The 12,357-nt window shown below is 46.9% G+C and overlaps 1 non-coding gene across 1 annotated transcript; it reads right to left on the bottom strand.

Annotated features, from left to right (window-relative positions):
* Nucleotides 1-6,135: 6,135 nt before the first annotated feature.
* Nucleotides 6,136-6,325, bottom strand: LOC140397893 (U2 spliceosomal RNA). Its single transcript, XR_011937316.1, has one exon. It is a non-coding gene; the product is annotated as a U2 spliceosomal RNA (small nuclear RNA).
* Between the last annotated feature and the right edge of the window lie 6,032 nt (nucleotides 6,326-12,357).

Below are 12,357 nucleotides of genomic sequence, written 5' to 3'. Positions count from 1 at the left end.
ACTTTATTCATAAAAATTTATCATGAGCATTTCAGAAACATTTCAAATTGTCTTGACTGTACATTTTCGGCAGGGTTACATGTTGCCTTGACTTTCTTTCATTCAATTTTGATATTGTCGTACACATATCACACTTTACATTACAATTCCTTCTAAATTTTTACAGTGGCATGTTTGTTTTATACATTGGAGTGTTGATTGCCCAGACCGAGGGGCTTTACACTGTTACGCGCCCCTCGGTGTACATTTGCTGGAAAGACTTTACACTGTGGTCTTTCCCCATTGCGCCTTGGCAGCAGCTGCCCCAAGCTTGAGTGCGTCCCTCAGCACGTAGTCCTGGACCTTGGAATGTGCCAGTCTGCAACACTCGGTCGAGGACAATTCTTTGCACTGGAAGATCAGCAAGTTTCGGGCAGACCAAAGAGCGTCTTTTACCGAGTTGATGACCTTCCAGCAGCAGTTGATATTTGTCTCGGTGTGTGTCCCTGGAAACAGTCCGTAGAGCACAGAGTCCTGTGTCACAGATCTGTTTGGGATAAACCTTGACAAATACCACTGCATCTCTCTCCAGACCTTCTTTGCAAAGGCACATTCCACAAGGAGGTGTGTGACCGTCTCATTTCCCCCACAGCCACTCCGAGGGCAGCGTGCATTGGTGCAGAGCCTTCGGGTGTGCATGAAGAATCTGACAGGGAGGGCCCTTCTCACCACCAGCCAAGCTAGGTCTTGGTGCTTGTTTGAAAGTTCTGGTGATGAGGCGTTCTGCCAGATGACTCTGGCAGTCTGCTCAGGGAACCATCCAACGTCCTCCACGGTCTCCTTTTCCCTGAGGGCCTCGAGGACTTTACGTGCTGACCACTGCTTCATTGCCTTGTGGTCAAAGGTGTTTTTCTTCAAAAACTTTTCCACGAAGGACAGGTGGTACGGTACGGTCCAACTACTTGGAGCGTTCCGCGGCAATGAGGCCAGGCCCATCCTTCGTAACACCGGGGACAGGTAGAACCTCAGTATGTAGTGACACTTGGTGTTTGCATACTGGGGGTCCACACACAGCTTGATGCAGCTGGACACAAAGGTGGCCAACAGGATGAGGGAGGCGTTGGGTACGTTCCGCCCTCCTTTCTCCAGAGGTTTGTACATGGTGTCCCTTCGGACACGGTCCATCTTGGATCGCCAGATAAATTTGAAGATGGCCCGGGTGACTGCTGTGGCGTAGGGTCGGGTTATGGGCCAGACCTGCGCCACGTACAGTAGCACCGAGAGTACCTCACACCTGATGACCAGGGTTTTGCCCGCAATGGAGAGGGAGCGTTGCTCCCACCAGCCCAGTTTCTGTCTTACCTTTCCTATGCGCTCCTCCCAGTTTTTGGTGCACGCCCCAGCAGCTCCGAACCATATCCCCAGCACCTTCAGGTAATCTGACCTGACAGTGAAGGGGACAAAGTACCGGTCGGCCCAGTTCCCAAAGAACATGGCCTCGCTCTTGCCACGGTTTACCTTGGCTCCCGAGGCCAGTTCAAACTGGTCGCAGGTGGTCAAGAGCCTGCGCACAGACGCAGGATCCGAGCAGAAGACGGCAACGTCGTCCATGTACAGGGAGGCCTTGACTTGCATGCCTCCACTGCCTGGGATCGTCACTCCTCTTATACCCGGATCCCTCCTGATGGACTCGGCAAAAGGTTCTATGCAGCACACAAAAAGGGCAGAGGAGAGAGGGCAGCCCTGCCTGACTCCAGATCTGATCTGGAACTTTTCTGATTCCCACCCATTGATTGAGACTGCGCTATAGATGTTTGTGTAGAGCAGTTTGATCCAATTGCGAATTCCCTCCCCAAACCCCATTTTGGAGAGCACATCCATCATGTAGGTGTGCGATATTCTGTCAAAAGCCTTCTCCTGGTCAAGGCTGATGAGGCAAGTGTCCACCCCCTTGTCCTGCACGTAGGCGATCGTATCCCTGAGTAGCGCGAGGCTATCAGAGATCTTCCTGCCGGGTACAGCACAGGTCTGGTCAGGGTGGATCACCGACTCCAGAGCAGACCTGACCCGATTGGCGATGACCTTTGCTAGAATTTTGTAGTCCACATTCAACAGTGAAATGGGTCGCCAATTTCGAATTTCTTCCCTTTCCCCCTTCTGTTTGTAGATGAGGGTGATGATGCCTTTCCTCATGGACTCTGACATGCTGCCTTCCAGAAGCATACTCTCGTACACTTCCAGCAGGTCTGGGCCCATCCAGTCCCACAGAGCCGAATACAACTCAACCGGTAAGCCGTCGCTTCCGGGAGTTTTACTCGTCTCGAAGGACTTGGCGGCCTTTGTCAGCTCGTCCAGAGTTAGTGGTTTGTCCAGGTTTTCCAGCTCGCTGTCGCCTATGACCTCCGTGATAGTCGACAGGAAGGTCTGGGAAACAGTGCTATCTGTTGGCTTCAGGTCATACAGTCCGGCATAAAAGGATTGGCTGATCCTCAGGATGTCAGACTGCGATGACTTTTCAGAGCCATCTTCTTCCTTCAGGCTGCTGATCACAGAGGTGTCTCTGTGCACCTTTTGGAAGAAGAAGCGTGAGCACTTTTCGTCCTGCTCCACGGAGCGGACTCTGGAACGGAAGATAACCTTGGAGGCCTCCGAGGTGTAGAGCGAGGCTTGCTGGCTCTTCACCTCTTGGAGATCCTCCTTGACATCCACCCCCATCGACTGCAGCTGGAGCAAATTTTGCATACTTTTCTGGAGCCTGGACATGACCCCTCGTCTCTCTCTCACCTTTTGGACGCCCTTGAGGATGAAAAACCTCTTGATATTCCCCTTGATTGCTTCCCACCAGAGATGTGGGGCCTCAAAGAGGATTTTCACGGTTCTCCAACCTTTGTAATCCCTCCTGAGTTCCTCGATGTTCTCAGGGGTCAGCAGTTTTACATTTAGCTTCCACGTCCCCCTGCCTACCCCCTGGTCTTCCTGCAGGTGGCAGTCGGCCAGTAGGAGGCAGTGGTCAGAGAAGAACACCGGCGTTACGTCGGTGGACCTGACCGTGAAAGCTCGGGACACAAAAAAGAAGTCTATCCTGGAGCGGACGGACCCGTCTGGCCGTGACCATGTGTATCTACGCTGCGCGACGTCTGCAGGGTTGCTGCAGACGTCGAGCAGCTTGGCGTCTTTTACCGTTTCCATCAGGAGTCTGGACGTAGCGTCTAGTTTGCTGTCGGCTTTGCTGGATCGTCCAGCCGCATCGATGATGCAGTTGAAGTCACCACCCAGGATGACCGGCTTGGAGGTGGCCAACAGCAGTGGGAGTTGCTGAAGAACTGCCAGCCGCTCACTTTTTACGGCCGGGGCGTACACATTAATAAGTCTGAGAGGGGTGTTTTTGTATTTCACGTCTGCTACGAGGAGGCGCCCGCCCACCACCTCCTTAACGTCGGAGATGGTGAAGTTGCCTCCCCGCAGCAGAATACCCAGGCCGGAGGAGCGGCAGTCGTTTCCTCCTGACCAGATGGATGGCCCGTGGGACCACCAGCTCGACCAGCGCCTGTAGTTGCTGAGGTGCGGAATTCCGCACTCCTGCAGGAACAGTAGGTCAGCTTTTACATTTGCCAAATAGTTGAGTGTGGCTACACACCGCGAAGTATCTTTGATGCTTCGCACATTTATGGATGCAATTTTTAAACCCATTATTAAAAGATAGATTTACCAGTCTCAAGAGTCCAGAGTCTATACAGTTGGCTGTTCCAGCTGTTCGATGTTCCCCAGCATGCCGGTGGTGCTCGCAAACTTTAGCACAGTTGCAGGGCTGAGAAACTGGCCGTACTGGCCCCGTGATTTTGATGCAGATGCATTGGGGGGGTGATGTAGCCCTGGCGTTCGTCATGGCAGTCAGTTGGTGTTGGGGTTGCAGGCCGGTCTTCACCTGGGTTGTTGCTGCTCGTTACTATCGGGGGTTGGTCTGTGACCTTGTTTCCTTCCCGGTCGGTGGTCTGGGGGGTCTGTGCCTTCCGTTCCACGTTGGTGCTTTGCCTCTTTATTTGAGGCCGATTCTTGTCCTGTTTTCCCTCATCGGATGAGGTGTCGGCGCTAAGTGCGCCGGCTGAGAGGTGTCGCTTTTTGCCACTACCCCTCGGGGGGTTCTTCAGTTTGTTTTTTTGTTTCCGCTTTCGTTTGTCCCTGTTCACTGTTTCCCAGGGCTCTTTATTCTTTGTCCCATCCTCTTCCTCTTCCATTGAGTGTTCCTCATCAGATGGGGCTGGGGTTGGGTTGTCAGGAGGTGCTGGGGCCTCTTCTTTTTGTTGGGGGCCCTTTTGTTGCTTTTCCTCATTCTGAGCCGTGGTGTCTTTTTCGGTGGAGGGTGTATGCACCTCCTCTCTGGTCGCCTTTTTAACTCCGCTGCTGATGATTTCAGCGTATGTTGCCCCGCGTTTCGGGCAGGCCCTGTAAAGATGGCCGGCCTCCCCACACAGGTTGCAGCACTTGTCTTCTTTGCAGTCCTTAGTCATGTGTCCCTCCTGCCTGCAGTTCTTGCAGAAGGTCACACTGCAGTTTGCGGCAACATGCCCCGTTTTGCCACAGGTGTGGCATACTCGTGGCTGTCCCACGTAGTCGAGGTAGCCACGATTTACTCCAATAGCGAAATTGGAGGGGGGATGCAGGATGGTTCATTTGCTGTCTGTTCATAGAGTCACCTTGACCTGGTGCTCACTTGTCCAGATGCCGAAGGTGTCTTTCACTTGCACGCTGTCACTTTTCAGTTCAGCGTACCTGGCGAGGAACGTAGGCACATCAGACACAGGGACGTGGGGGTTGTACGTGTGCAGTGTAACAACCCGATTTCGCTGCGACGGTAGCGTAAACAGAGGATCCGCAGTCAGGATCGACAAGGGACTCTGGTTACCATTTTCCTTGAAGACAATCAAGAATTTGATGCACGCTGCGACGCTCTTGAAGGTGACATCAAAACAAACATTGTTGGGGAAGTTTTGCAAGCAGAAGATCTCTGTTGCTTTAAACCCTCAACACTCGAGCAGCACCCTCTTCACGAAATGTTTCCTGTCCACAGGTGACTCTCCTTCCGTTTTCTTCACTGTGACTCGGACAGTGTTTCGCACTCCCCAGCCTGGTGGTCGGGATGCAGCTGCATCCATAGCTCATACGTTGGGTCTGAACTGTATCGGCGTTAGGCCTAAACCAGAAGTTTAGGCCAGTATGTAGATCCACCAATAGCAGCCGGGCTGCAAACGTTTCCTCTTTGACGACTTCAATCCCTCCGAGTTCTTCAATCCACGATCGTCATCGAGATCCTCAGCTTCCCTCGATCAAATGAGACTACACTTGATCTCAGCCAGAAGGCCGAGAAGCGATAGCCAATATTTTCCTGCTATGGCTCTTGTCCTCCTCGTCCACCGACATTCAGGAGCACCTTGCTGCGCTCGACCGTGCTTTGGAACTTTTAGTCTACGGTCACTGTTGGTCAAGAGACCTCCAGCTTGGCCGAGCACGGTGGAGTCTGTGCATGCAGAACCAGTAAAACACAACAGGAAGACATCGTCTGGCAAGCCGCCCCCTGTCGTCACCAGATGAAATGGAGACGCTGTGAAGGCCCAGTGACACCCAACGGAGGGAGTCGAAGAAATCTCCACCTTTGCCGAACAAAGGGCAATCCGTGCAAGCAGCAAGTACTGGCGGAATCCAACAGGGGGAAATGTCTAGTCTCCCTGAGCTCCACCCTGGCGTGTTGGTCGTGGAGTCACGAGAACGAAAAGAGACGCCGTGAAGGTGTACCTACATCCAAATCAGGATGCCGTTCAATCTGTCGCCACACTTCCCCGTTGTGCAGGATGAAGGGATGTGGTAACTGAAGTGAGGAGAAGGCAAGTCGGCATCCGAGGGTGAGGGTGAGTGGCCTTTAAAAAGCAGCAGGAAATCTGTTTGGCATATCAGCTGAAAACGGAGCCTGGCTGCCGCAAGTCCGCGAGCCCATAGGCTCACGACATTAGTGCGCGAAGCGCCCGGCAGCAGAAAAGCTAGCAATGCTCTGGAGCCTGAAAATTTTTTAATTGGTCAGGATGAGACAACTGGACAAGACAGGAGAGGGGAAGCCAGGTTTTGCGCCATTTTCTGCTTTTGCACTATTTGTGCCCAAAGCGGGGTGAAGGCACCATTCCTGGAAACATTGCAAGACCAGGTTGATGCCTGGAGCGGAGCAAGAAAGCCCCTGAACCATCTCCGTGTCCCAAAAATCAATTTAATATTCGGTCCCCCGAAGGGGACATACAAGATATTAAACTGATAAGAACAGATACTACACTTGATCTGAACCAAAAGGCCGAGAAGCGATAGCCCATGTTTTCCGGCTATTTCCCGAGTTATCCTTTTACCCGTAATGAGCTGGTAAAATTACTTAGGACGTTCGTTCATTTTACCTGCCTGTATCCTTTCATGTACCGTTTTTGCTCTCCTAATTACCTGAAGTTCCCAGTCCACATTGCGACCCCGGCCCCGGGTCACTGGCCGCGTGGAGTTTGCACATTCTCCCCGGTTCTGCGTGAGTCTCACCCCACAACTCAAAGATGTGAGAGGTAGGTGGATTAGCCACCATAAATTGGAAAAATAATTGACTACTCTAAATTTTAAGAACTGTGTATTTCATTGTAAAACAAAAAAGAGGATGTCAGAGACCCCAGAGATTGTCCTACACGGTGAATCTGTGCAGTGCAGAGTCCAGGAGGCTGCAATCCGGTGTCACAGTAGTTTGCACGCTTGCCTCAGCGCGCCAGCAACCCAGGTTCAATTCCAGCCTCGGATGTCTGTCCATGTGGAGTTTGCACTTTCTCTGACACGGTTTCCTCTGGGTTCTCTGTTTTCCTCCCACAGTCCAAATATGTGCAAGTCAGGTGGATTCGCCGTGCTAAATTGCCCTTTAGGTTAGTTTGGGTTGCGGGAATGTGGATAGGGTGGCGGTGTGGGCTTAAATAGGTTGCTCTTTCTAAGGGCTGGTGCAGACGCGTTGCGCCGAATGACCCGCCTTCCGCTCTGTAGGGATTCTATGATTCTATAAAGAATCGTAACCTGCATTCGAGCCTGACGTGGGATTTCGAAACAATCCAAGGCGAATGGCACAGGCAGATTGGCTTCTGAAGTACAGCTTGGGTCAGTGGGTGTGGACAGTGGTTGGGAAATGAAACACATACATGTTCGGCTGCAGGGCAGGTGCATGTGTCCGTTGGAGCACCAGGTTAGAACGGAAGAGCGAAATATTACTCCAGACGATATCTGGATGTGTTCAGCAGAGTGCACTGGGAACACGCAGATCTCGTCCAGCTCAGCTTGATCTGTTTTTATGAACAATAGAGCCAAAAATGACACAGAAAAGTCAGTCCAAAGTATATCTCGACGTAGTGCACTGATGTGTGAACAGCAGTGTGGATAGGAAGGCAGAATTGTCCTTCTAAAGTTCACCAGCTTCTTCAATATAGAACAGTCGGCTGGATAGGAAAACAATTATTCTTCCTGAGCATTGCTGGATATGGTATTGTGGAAAGTCCGGTGGATTGGGACACTAACTAAGGTGGGATTTATGCAGTCGAGCAATTGGGGGCAGAGGATCTATCCATTTCTATCATTAAAAAAAATCTTTATGACGTTGAAGACTTGTTTCAATTCCCCCTAACCTCCTGCGCTCCAGAAAGACGAATCCCAGCTTCTACACACAACTGGGTTGCAGGACAGCCACATCCATCGTCACAGGGATGTTTGGGGGGGGCGGGATCATGAGGAACGACGGCTCACCACTGCGCTATCCTTCTCCCAATTTTACTGGTGCTTCCAGTCCCATTTTCAGCCTGTCTCACAACTGGCGTGTCCCGTCCATCGATGAACTGTTTCATCCCTAAGCTGAGGGCTTGTAGGTGAATAGCCCCCGGTAGAACGTCTCAAATGCCTCGTAGACATTTTTTGGCTCTGCCACTGGATTCGGTCTGCTGCTTCTAATCTGAGCTATTACCCCCGTGGCTGCCTGCTTTCTCAGCTGGCGAACCAGCAGTGGCTGGCTTTATCTCCGTGTTCGTAAAGGGTCTCCCGTACCTGGCGGAGTTACTGCAATGCTTCCCTCGTGGAGAGCAGATCAAAGTCCATTTGTAGCTTTTTCCTCTCCGCCAGGAGTTCTTTGGTCAGGCCCTCAGAGTATCGCCTGTCTACCTCCAGTATGGAGTCCACAACTGTCGCCTAGCCACCCTCTCTACCTTGTCTCTACGTGCGTTCTTGGCTATGATATCACCCCTGATCACAGCCTTCGTGGCCTCCCAGAGCGTGAAGGGCGGGACTTCCCCATTCTAGTTATTAATAATATAGTCATCTGTGGCTGTGATATTTTCTTGCACAAAGCATTCTGGGCAAGTCGGGCCATGTCCAACCTCCATGTGGGGGGCGGGGTAGCAGGCATTGAGCAAAAACGTATTAATCTGGCTGCATATTAATATGGAACCATATTGATATGGAAGAGCATTAATGTGGCTGGATATTAATATGGAACATTATTCATATGGAGCAGGATTAATATGGCTGCATATTAACTTGGAACCGTATTAATATGGAATAGTATTAATATGGCTGAATATTAATATGGAACAGTACTAATATGGAACAGTATTAATATGGAACCATATCGTCACAGCTCCAGGGTCCCAGATTTGATTCCTAGCTTGGGTCAGTCTCTTTGCGGAGCCTGCATGTTCTCCCGGTGTCTGCGTGCATTTCCTGCTCCGGTTTCCTCCCACAAGGCCCGAAAGACGTGCTTGTTAGGTGAATTGGACATTCTGAATTCTCCCTCTGTGTACCCGAACAGGCGCCAGAATGTGGCGACGAAGGGCTTTTCACAGTAACTTCGTTGTTGTGTTAATGTAAGACTACTTGTGACAAAGATAATTATTATTAATATGGAATGTGGCTGGATGTTAATATGGAACTGTATTACTATGGAACAGTGTTAATATAGCCGGATATTAAAATGGCCAGATATTAATATGGAACAGTACTAATATGGAACAGTGTTAACATGGCTGGATATTAATATGTACCGGTAATCATATAGAACAGTATTAATATGGAACACTACTAATATGGAAAAGTTATAATCTGAGCGAGTATTAATATGGAACAATGTTTATATGCTGGACATTAATAGGGAACAGTACTCATTTGTAACGGTCTTAAAATGAAGCAGCACGAATATGGAACAGTATTAATATGGAACAGTATTAATGTGGAAGAGTATTAATATGGAACAGTATTAATATGGAGCCGTTTTAATATGGCTGCATATTAAAATGGAGCAGAATTAATATGCTGGATAGAAATATGGAACAGTATTATTTTGGCTGGATCCCGTTCAGTTTTTGGAAGGGCATATACTGGCCTCGGGAAAGTTGTTTTTTAGGTCTCCAAAGCAATTCGCTTTACATAAACATGTTTAATGTTTAAAAACATGATTTATTATCGGGCACATTTTAAGTCCGATTACAGTAGGGCACTTTTAATTGGTGTGTTACTGTAAGGCTCTGTTTAAATAAGGTCCGTTTGACTGTAGGGCACTGTTTAAATACATTTGATTGACTATAGGGCACTGTTTAAATGCATTTGGTTTACTGTAGGGCACTGAATAAATGCATTTGATTTCCTGTAGGGCACTGTTTAAATGCATTGATTTACTATGGGCACTGTTAAAATGCATTTGATTTATTGTAGGGCACAGTTTAAATGCATTTCATTTACTTCACCGCACTATTTAAACGCATTTGGTTTACAACAGGGCACTGTTTAAATTCATTTAATTTACTGTAGGGCACTACTTATATGCATTTGAGTGTTGGGCACTCTTTAAATGCATTTATTTAACTGTCAGAAACTGTTTAAAAGCATTTCGTATACTGGAGGGCACTGTTTGAATGCATTTGATTCACTGCAGGGCATTTTTAAAATGCATTTAGTTCATTGTGGGATACTGTTTAAATGCATTTGATTTATTGTAGTGCCTGTTTAAAAACATTTGATTTACTATGTTACTGTTTAAATGCATTTGATTTACTGTAGGGCACTGTTTAAATGCATTTGATTTAACGTAGAACACTGTTTAAATGCTTTTGATTTACAGGAGGGCAATGTTAAAATGCATTTGAGTATCGGGCACTGTATAAATGCAATTAGTTTACTGTAGGGAACAAAATGCATTTGATTTACTGTTGGGCACTGTTTAAATGCATTTGATTTACTGTAGGGCACTGTTTAAATGCATTTGATTTACTGTAGGGCACTGTTTAAATGCATTTAATTTACTGTGGTGCACTTTTTAAAAGTATTTGTTTTACTCTTGCGCAGTGTTTAAACACATTTGATTGACTGTCGTGGCACTGTTTAAATACATTTGATTTATTGTCGGCACTGTTTAAATGCATTTAATTTACTATAAAGAACTGTTTAAATACATTTGGCCGTTTAGATATAATTGATTTATTTTAGGCCACTGTTCAAATGCATTTGATTTACTGTAGGGCACTGTTTAAATGCATTTAATTGACTCGAGGGCACTGTTTAAATACAATTGATGGACTGTTGTGCGCTATTTAATTATATTTGATTTACTGCAGTGCACTGTTTAAATACTTTGGATTTATTCTGGGGCACTGTTTCTGTACATTTGATTTACTGTTTAAATGCATTTGATGGACTGTTGTGCGCTATTTAATTATATTTGATTTACTATAAAGCACTGTTCAAAAACGTTTGGTTTACTGTAGGGCATTGTTTAAATGCATTTGATTTAACTTAGGGCACTGTTTAAATGCATTTGATTTACAGTCGGGCACTGTTGAAATGCATTTAATTGACTCGAGGGCACTGTTTAAATACAATTGATGGACTGTTGTGCGCTATTTAATTATATTTGATTTACTGCAGTGCACTGTTTAAATACTTTGGATTTATTCTGGGGCACTGTTTCTGTACATTTGATTTACTGTAGGGCACTGATTAAATGCCTTTAGTTTGCTGTAGGAAAAAGAAAGGGAGAAAGAAAGAGATAGAGAGGAATAAGAAAGGGAGAGAGACGGAAATGAATGAGAGAGAGAGAAGAAATAGAAAAGGTGAGAGAAGAAAGTAGAATTGGAAGAATAGCCCCAGCAGAACAAAGAGAAAGAGAACGGGAGATACAGATGAGGGGAACAAGTAAAGAGAGAGAGTTTGAACTTCAGAAAATAGCCATGAAACATGACAGTCAGTTAAAATTGGTAGATGCAAAGGGAAACGTACAGTTGGATGATAGTGATGAGGATAGTGAGAAAGAGCGTCAAAGTTGAAGGCTTGGTGGAATTTTTTTTTAATATGTCCAAGCATTGCCAAGGTTTGACGAGAAGGAAGTAGAAGCCTTTTTCATTTAATTTGATAAGGTGGCTAAACAAATAAAATGGCCACAGGACATGTGGGTATTACTGATTCAAACAAAGCTGGAAGGTAGAGCCAGTGAAGTGTTTGCATCACTACCGCAGGAGGTATCTGGGACGTATGAGGAGGTGACAAAATCCATCTTAGGTGCATATGAACTCGGGCACGAAGCTCACTGACAAAGGTTTAGAAAATTAAAGAAAGAATGTGGTCATACATACATGGAGTTTGAAAGGCTCAAACAAATTAATTTTGATAGGTGGATAAGGGATTTGAAAATAGACCAAACGTACAAAGCTCTCAGAGAAATTATACTTTTGGAGTAGTTTAACATTGAATTCCTGATGCAGTATGCACTCATGTGCATGAACAGAGGGTTAAAATTGCGAGATTAGCAGCAAAATGGCAGATGATTATGAATTAGTTCATATATCAAAGCTTGGTTTCCGACATCAGTTTCAGCCTGTGAGGGATAGAAACTGGGGACATGAGAAATACTCAAGTGGTAAAAGTAAAGGTGATGTGATGGGATATAATAAGGAAAGTGTACCTCAGAGTAAAAATCCAGGAGGGTGGAAGAGACATGAAAAGGTTCAAATGTTTTCACTGTAATAAACTAGGCCATGTAAAGTCACAGTGTTGGTGCTTGAAGAAAAGCGCTGGGAAGGCTGATGTGGTAAAACAGGATAAGACAGTGGGGGTAGTTAAAGTGGTAAAGGAAAGCCCAAATGAAGCGAAGGAGTTGCAAAAGATTGTACACCTGATCAAGAGGTGATTTATCAAATGGTGCCAGATCTCTTTAAAGAATTTACTTGTGTTGGTAAAGGTTACTCATGTGTATCATGAGGAGTAGGTCAAGAAGTCACAATTTTAAGAGATACGGGAGCTAATCAATCTTTAATGGTAGGAGATGAGGAGTTATGTAGTTTGGGAAGA

This window comes from Scyliorhinus torazame, chromosome 20 (genome assembly GCF_047496885.1).
Source record: "Scyliorhinus torazame isolate Kashiwa2021f chromosome 20, sScyTor2.1, whole genome shotgun sequence".
Lineage (NCBI taxonomy): Eukaryota > Metazoa > Chordata > Chondrichthyes > Carcharhiniformes > Scyliorhinidae > Scyliorhinus > Scyliorhinus torazame.
The sequence above is the reverse complement of the archived record's forward strand: the minus strand, read 5'-3'. Positions and strand labels throughout refer to the sequence as shown.